This window comes from Spermophilus citellus (genome assembly GCF_964194105.1).
Source record: "Spermophilus citellus genome assembly, chromosome: 6".
Lineage (NCBI taxonomy): Eukaryota > Metazoa > Chordata > Mammalia > Rodentia > Sciuridae > Spermophilus > Spermophilus citellus.
In genome coordinates, this window is record NC_138187.1 from 104415766 (window position 1) to 104423294 (window position 7529).

At 37.8% G+C, this 7529-nt stretch overlaps 1 protein-coding gene across 1 annotated transcript in view; it reads right to left on the reverse strand.

Moving 5' to 3' along the window:
* Positions 1-6942, reverse strand: part of GREM2 (gremlin 2, DAN family BMP antagonist) — a 113005-nt gene extending 106063 nt beyond the window's left edge. The window contains exon 1 of the mRNA XM_081300496.1: positions 6680-6942. The gene's annotated coding sequence lies outside the window, so the exon portion shown is untranslated. The remainder of the gene's footprint in view (positions 1-6679) is intronic.
* Positions 6943-7529: the final 587 nt, after the last annotated feature.

Sequence of the window (7529 nt, forward strand, 5' to 3'; positions counted from 1 at the left end):
AAGACTTTAGCTATTAAACTGTCTTATATTGACTTATATTTTCAAACAGCTTTGTTAGTACTGCAAAAATAATAAATTTTCAGAGTATTCTTGATTATAACATCCATCAAATACCATTATAATTATTAGACAATTTTTGGTCTTTCCCACTAGTTCTAAGCTCTTTAAATGTCTCTACCTGTCCTTGTCAGTATGATGCCCTATATCTTTGCATGGTGCTTTGTACATAGCATCTTCTCAATATGTCTTTATGAATAAATGAATAAAGGCAAAGCATACTATGGGAAGGGTGGAGGAGGTAGGTTTGAAATCTGATTCCTGAACTTGCGTGGCTGTGTGACTTTTTGAAAGCCCTAGGTCTTAGAACATTTCATTTATAAAATGGGGATGATAATAATGATATTAGTTAAGACTTTTGTAAAAGTTAGATGATACCTGTTAAATGTTTAGCAAATATTCATTCTTGAGTTAACTGTTTATAAGAAGGAAGAACGTAGAACCGATGTTTAGGGCTGGAATGAAACAGGAGGATCCATTTCCACATTCTCTTTGTAAAGAGTGAACTCAGGAGAGATTTTAGGCTTTCCCCAAGTCTGTGAAAAAGGGAACAAGACCCCAAGTCTCCTGAGTTTTGTAGAGTAAGAATTTTCCATAATAACCAGATAACTCTTTTCTAGGTCAAAAAAAAAGTCCTAATGCTGTTTGGCTGTGAAACAAAATGATGTTTCCAGTCTGCTTTCTCCATAGTTTACATTATCTGAGTTTGTAGGTGCGAGATACTATAAGTGTATTTTCCATAGTATTTGTTGTGTTGAAGTCTTGAGTATTTCACATTTCCTTACTGTTTAAAATTTTTCATAAGAAACAATGAGGGGTGGTCTCTTTGGGCAGAGAATGTGGCCCAAAACATCAAGCATGACTTTATCAGAGGGGTGAAAATTAACACAGATCTATTTTGCTTCCAAGTACTAAGTTTGAGGGTGAGCATTTTTAAATGTGTTTTTAGTCTTTCAATCAATCTCTCAATCAATAATGTCCAACCAATAGAATTGAAAACATATATACAATTTCAGTCATTTTTAATGGTTTACTGCTATAGAAAGATGTTTGTTATTATTTTTGCATATGTGAATAACTGTTTTATATAGGAATTAAATGCAAAAATGTATGTGACCATATTAAGTAACAGACTATGTTAGTAATAACCACATTTGTTATAATTATTGTTATTATTATTATATAAAGAAAATGCCTAATAGATATCTTTGAATGCATGACTATGGTATTCAAAAGGTTATATTGTCATCTATCCAATAACCCATGCTATGGTTATAAGAAATTTTCCTAATAAAACTTGCAAGTTTGTAGTGAGGATTAATTAGAACATACGCATGGATGTATCTGCTATAATTTGGCACAGGATACACATTGCACAAATGTTAAATGAATTTGACATTTTCAAATGATTAATGAGAAAAAATTAAAGATCACTTGAAATTTTAATGAAATTTAGATTTCTAGCAAAGACAGCTGGTAGAGAAATCTTATTATAGAGCTCCTGGATTTTTAGTAACTATAAGTACAATGTTACACATTTATCAACTTTCCTAAAATGTTGCTAGTATAATTAGAAAATATAATACATTCACCAGCGTTCACGTTATAATTGCATAAAAACAGAGAGAAGCAGTTAGTTTTCCACGGATGATAAGATTAGCTTCCTCTCAGCCCTTGGAGCACAGCTGTACAGCCAGGTTGAATAATATTTTTAATGCAGACAATGTTTGTATTAGACAAAGTCAACTTAGCATTTCACATGAGCGAGTCAAGTGCTCCCCTGCTCAGTGTGTTCTCTTTCTTCCCTTTCTTTCACTGTTTAAATAAATTATAGGAGAGGAGAATTTTACCTTGGAACTGCTTCTAATCCATACCACGAAAGTCATGTCTGAGAATATTTGTGTGCTTGCCTTCATGTCCTCAAAAACTCCCCTTCAAAAGAACTTTTCCACAAGCTGTGTATTTCCTTTGTTTCTACTTCCCTCACGAGCATAATTCAGAAATGGCTTCTTAGTGAAACATGCCCTTGAGTGTGTCTTCTTATGAGGGTCATTGTATCTGCCACAATACTATGATCCAACTTAACCCTGTTTTATTTCTCAATCAGTTACATGTCTTTCAAGGGATTTTCCTTTCAAGTGCAAGATTTTACCTTATTGAAAAGTGATTTTTTTTAATTAAATTTTTTTTTAATTTCTCTATCTCAAAAAAGTAGGAAAATACTAGAATAAAGTGAAAAACAGCAGCGGAGACTTGGGGTCTTAGGCTTCAAGTGATAAATCTTGCAGTTGCCCCATAACCCTCAGTCTCTAGGAGGTATTTCTCCCTCTCTTATTTGCTAATATCTACTATTCCAGCATTGGTTGTAGTTGCATGGTGAACCTGGATGGATCTCTCACATTCACCCCAAGCTTTCCCATGAAGGAATGCTGTGTAGTTCCAGATAGTAAATGGGAGTGCAGAGGTGGCTAATCTGGTTGAAAATGGGAGAGACATAGTGACCCTTTCCTCCCAGACACCAAGGAATCTTGGCTTTGTCCTTGAAAAAACTCTCTGCTTCAATTCAAGGGCACTATACCTCCCAGCAGAATAAAGTGTCACCAGAGCATACAGGCTGCTGATTTCTTGGTAAGGAAACTAAGCCTTCTGGAATCCACGACCCATAAACCTTGGAATCACTTTTGCCTGGTAAAAACACCCTGGCCTCTCTCTCTCTCCAGCGCATTCATCGCCAGCCCAATACTTTCGCCTTCTCATCGCTCAGGAGTAGGAGCTTTCTTACCCAGAGTGCTGTTGTTCTGGGCCTCTCACATGCAGTTTCAAAAGCTCCTCTCTGCGCTTTTTTCGGAGGTCCTCACTTTTAATAGTGAATATGTCACAGTTGAACCAAAGACAGCAGAGTGACAAGGGTGCCCCTGGAGCTAACATCTCACTTAGCTAAATGACAAGGAACCTTTCAGAAGCCATCACTGCCAGTCCCAAGATGCCTGCTTTAAGAATAAATAATTCCCCCTACTTTGAAAACTTCTAGCTGGACTAGATTTAGGATGAACTATTTTTACACATTTCTTAGTTTCTAATAAGTAGATGCATTTTATTTTTTTAGCACATGTCTTGGACTCTAGATACCACTAAGAGAAGTCTTCCTCTTTCAGAATCGAATTTGCTAGGATTTTGAAGGTACTACTGATTGCTTGTATAAAAACTGCATCTCTGCGCTCCTGAACTTGCGTTTGAGACATGTTTAAAATAAATGCTGGGTCTAATGATAAAGTAGTGCACAAACATTTCCCCTGGAGAACCAATTCAAGAAATCTTGTGCTTTCTTTTCCTCTTTTTTTTTTTTTTTTTTTTTTTTCTGTATTCAGTTTCCCTTTCCCTCTTGACTGAGTAAAGACTGCTTGGATACAGTTCCAGAGTGAACTAATTAAAAGAAAGGGAAATTGAGTTCACTATTAAATAGGTTTTTTGCTTTCCTTATTTTGCCAGGCAGTACCAATTCTGGAAGTAAAACTAGAAACAACTCCCCTGGATGGTGTTATCCCTTATTAAGACTATAGACTCGGCTCTCCAAAGGAAGGAGGGTATAGGAAGTTGGAGATACTTTAGCCATTTGGAGTCTCCTCATGGACCAGAGGAGGCATTATTATTTTAGAGTTTGCATACTGCCCCCTCCTGGCCTTATATACAGGAGTGTTACCGCATATCAGATGTGTTTTTTATGATCACACACCTGGGTGTTAGGTGGCTGTGAACACAGAGGAGTTTGTTTCAAATATTCAGAACATCTCATCAATAATTTACACGTGAAGCTAATAGTGAGAAAATAAACTCACTATTCCTTTGGCTCCTGGATTTATATTTAAGGATGCCCATCATTATATCTCGCTTCATATCCTTATTGATTCAACCCTCTATTTCCCATCCTCTTAGCTCTCACATGCCTCTGGGACTCTACAAATCAGTTCTCTAACCAAGGGCTGCATCCTGTTGATGGTCAAAGACACCCTCCCTACTAAACTAAAGGTGGTGGTGATGGGAAACAGGCTGAAGTTGTGGGTCAGTTTTTACATAAGTCTGAGGACTATATTTTAGCCTGACATGATCAAAATTAACCACATATTACTAGATCAACATATCCAATTCACAGAGACAAAGAAACTAACTCACAGGAAGAGAAGCAGTTAATCAAACTAAAACAATAAAACAAACAACAAACAAAAACCAGCAGATGATACCATAGGTCTAATTTACAATTGCACATCTTTCCCTTTAAACAATTTGTCTCATATGTTTGCCCTTTGTGGGACCGGTACTAAGCCCTGTATTGGGGACATTTTCCTTAGTTGCAATAATTCATTAGAATTCTCCTAACTACTTAAAGAATCTGATACTGAGGTCATACCTACAACTCAACAGAATTGCTTTCATACACTGGAGTACAAATGTGGCTGGACTCATCTGTCCTGTCCTGTGCCTGTCAGGCTTCTGCAGACTCCCAGTGTTTATCCTTGACCCATCAGGCCAGGCTTCTCCATATCCTTAAGAACTCAGGGCCCAGACTCAGGCTCTAAACCCATTCCTTTGCATTAGAAGAGGGTTAGGGAAGAGGTATTTACTTTAGAGAGATTTAAAACAAGTACCTAGTTTAAACTTTACCAAACTTATGGGTATCTAAAACTCTGGCTTCCTATACTAAAATTTGTAGAGAATGAACATGAGATTACCTCTCTCAATGAAGAATGATAACATGAAATGATGAATAATCAAAGCGTTGTTTGTATTTATCTTTGAAAAGTCATCAGTGTTTACACAAGGTAATATATTTGGTTTTACATTCAGTCAGTCAATACTAACATGCCCAACATTGCTTTAGAGTTTGAATGATAAGAGAGAGAATTGTGTTTTAACTTACTTTAGATATTACATTTGTAGAAGACTGGCAAATTCTCATGATGCAAGTCTACTCTTGGGACTACAAATAGAATTTAGTTGGATCAATTGTTGCTTTTATTTAAACAGGTAAGTACTTTACAATCAGGAGTTTCCTTTGTGATGTAAAAGGAGTAAAATATTCACCTATAAAGTTGAAATGCCATCTCTTAAATATAATATTAACTTACCAAATATATTCTTTAACATGATTTCAAAAAATAAGCTTTCACGACTACCTGGTATAGCCAAGCATGTATTTCTCTTAATGACAGAAGAACACATTCATCTGATAAAAAACAGATTATTAAATTCTGTGTTGTAACATGTAAAACAAATACGGTTCTTACGACTTCCTTATTGTACTTGGTCAGGCACAACCTGGGATAATAATCATTCTGAAAATCAGGTACCACTGAATGGTGAGTAGATTGTGAATTATCAATGAATGGCATGGATATGATGCACTAAGAACTCACTGAGAAGAGTTCTATTTTGATGTATGATACTGTATTTGATTGCTCCTACACTTGCTGCAGTGACATTCTCTTGTTGACTGGAATCCCAATCTGTGTATAGTCTCCAATGAAGAAAAAGCACTTTTTATAGGGATTCTGAGCAGTTCATTACCAGTACATGAACACTACTCAGAGCAAGACCAGTTTTTTAACTGAGTCTTTATGCAGTTTCATCTGGCTTTTCTGGGGAAAGACTGAACTCATTAAGCAATGTTAATTTAATCACAAGTAATCAACAGGGGAAAAAAGTTGCATAACCATCTTTAAAATTCTGAATCAAGTGTGATGAAATTCCAGGAAAATAGATTATCATCATTTTATTTATTTATTTATTTTTACAAAACTTGTAGTTCAAAAATAAAGGAAAGAAAGAAGCAGCCAGAAGCCTACCAGTGTGGGATTGAATAAAATCAAACAAACAAACAACAACAAAAAAAAAACACCTGATATTTCCTTACAAGTATCATATTTACTGCATGGTTCTCCAATTCATAACATACTAATATGGAAGAGCTTGGAACTCATCTTGTCTGGGGATGCAGAATATAAATGTGTTGTTAACTCATAAGGTAAGAATAAAGCAAGTACCCAGGAAGAATTACTGGCCATTTAAACCTATGAATGTTCCTTCTTCCTTGTCTTCCTTCAATAGTAGCATAATGATATAGTGATATTTCATTCATGAGCCTAGTCCACCTTGGCCATATATGCTTTAAAAATCAGAGTCGTGCCCAAGTCCACTGGGGTTCCTGCTCTTACAGGGAAAGTATTATTACCCTGATTCTAGGTGGGAAATGTTTAAAGACGGCTTTCTGACAATTAGATGTTTGACTTGCCATAGGTCACCACTGTAACGGAGGTCCCCTCCCCCCACCCCGAGATTCTTGTGGGTTGTGTGGCAACATGCAGGTATTGATGTTATTTAAAAGAAAGAGATCCCAGCCAAGTTTAAAGGTCCTTGATTTACACCTACGCATAATCCAATAGGTGAATAAACCTTGTGGCCCCCAAACACACGCTGGCAGCTTTAATTATCTAGGGTGAATCAGGAGAGACAATCACTCAGGGCTGTCTATTCTGACCAGCCAAGGAACAACGTCAATGTATTACAAGTGCCTTGTAAAGGTAGAAATCAGAAACCGTGTGTAGATTAGTCGTGACAAGCTGCGTACCTGCAATGACGTGAAGGCAGCCTCCTCCTCGGTCCCTTCTCTTTCTCTCCCTCTCCTTTCTCTGAGTTAAGTCCACAGAGGGGTTTAAGTTTGCTCTCCCGCCGCCGCTTTCAGCTCTATGGCAGCCAGGCTCCAGCAGAAGCCCATAAGCAAAGCGCTGGCTGAGCGGAGGAGAGCCGGAGCCCGCGCCACTGCTCGGCTGCTGCGCCTGCAGATGCGACGGAGCCCGGAGACTGAGCTCTGACTGCGCTCGGCGCTGCGTGGGGATATTAGCACAGTCTGGGATTTCTATTGGCTCTGAACACCAAACAAATCACACCAGCCACCACCACCCCCCCTTCTCTGTTTCACTCAGCGCTTGTTTCTCATCTAACCCACAAACATTGCAGCCACACACACTTCAGTTACTTGCAATGTTTCTCGTTTCCTCCCTCCAGTCTGTGGATTTACAACCTTGTGGTCAGCTCTAACATTTTTTTTAGCAGACTTCCAATCCAAACCTTCTTGTTTATGTAGAGAAATCCTCTATCCCCTGAACCCGCAGAAACCACTCATTCCCTTCAGATCTTCTTCCTCCTTTTGTAGATGGGTCTGCAATGTGAAGAATGTAGAATGCTTGTGTGTGTGACATGACCAACATTCATATTCATTTCTCTCTCTCTCTCTCTCTCTCTCTCTCTCTCTCTCTCTCTCTCTCTCTCTCGATCCCTTTTTGTTTTGAATAACTGAGGTCAGTGAAATTAAAAGCAAGCTGAGCCTAATAACCCAAGTGAGAGTTTGACTAATAAAATCTTGAATGAATTAGGTGCAAAACATTCATTGCTTGAGTTTGTTTCCTCTTCCAAATAGC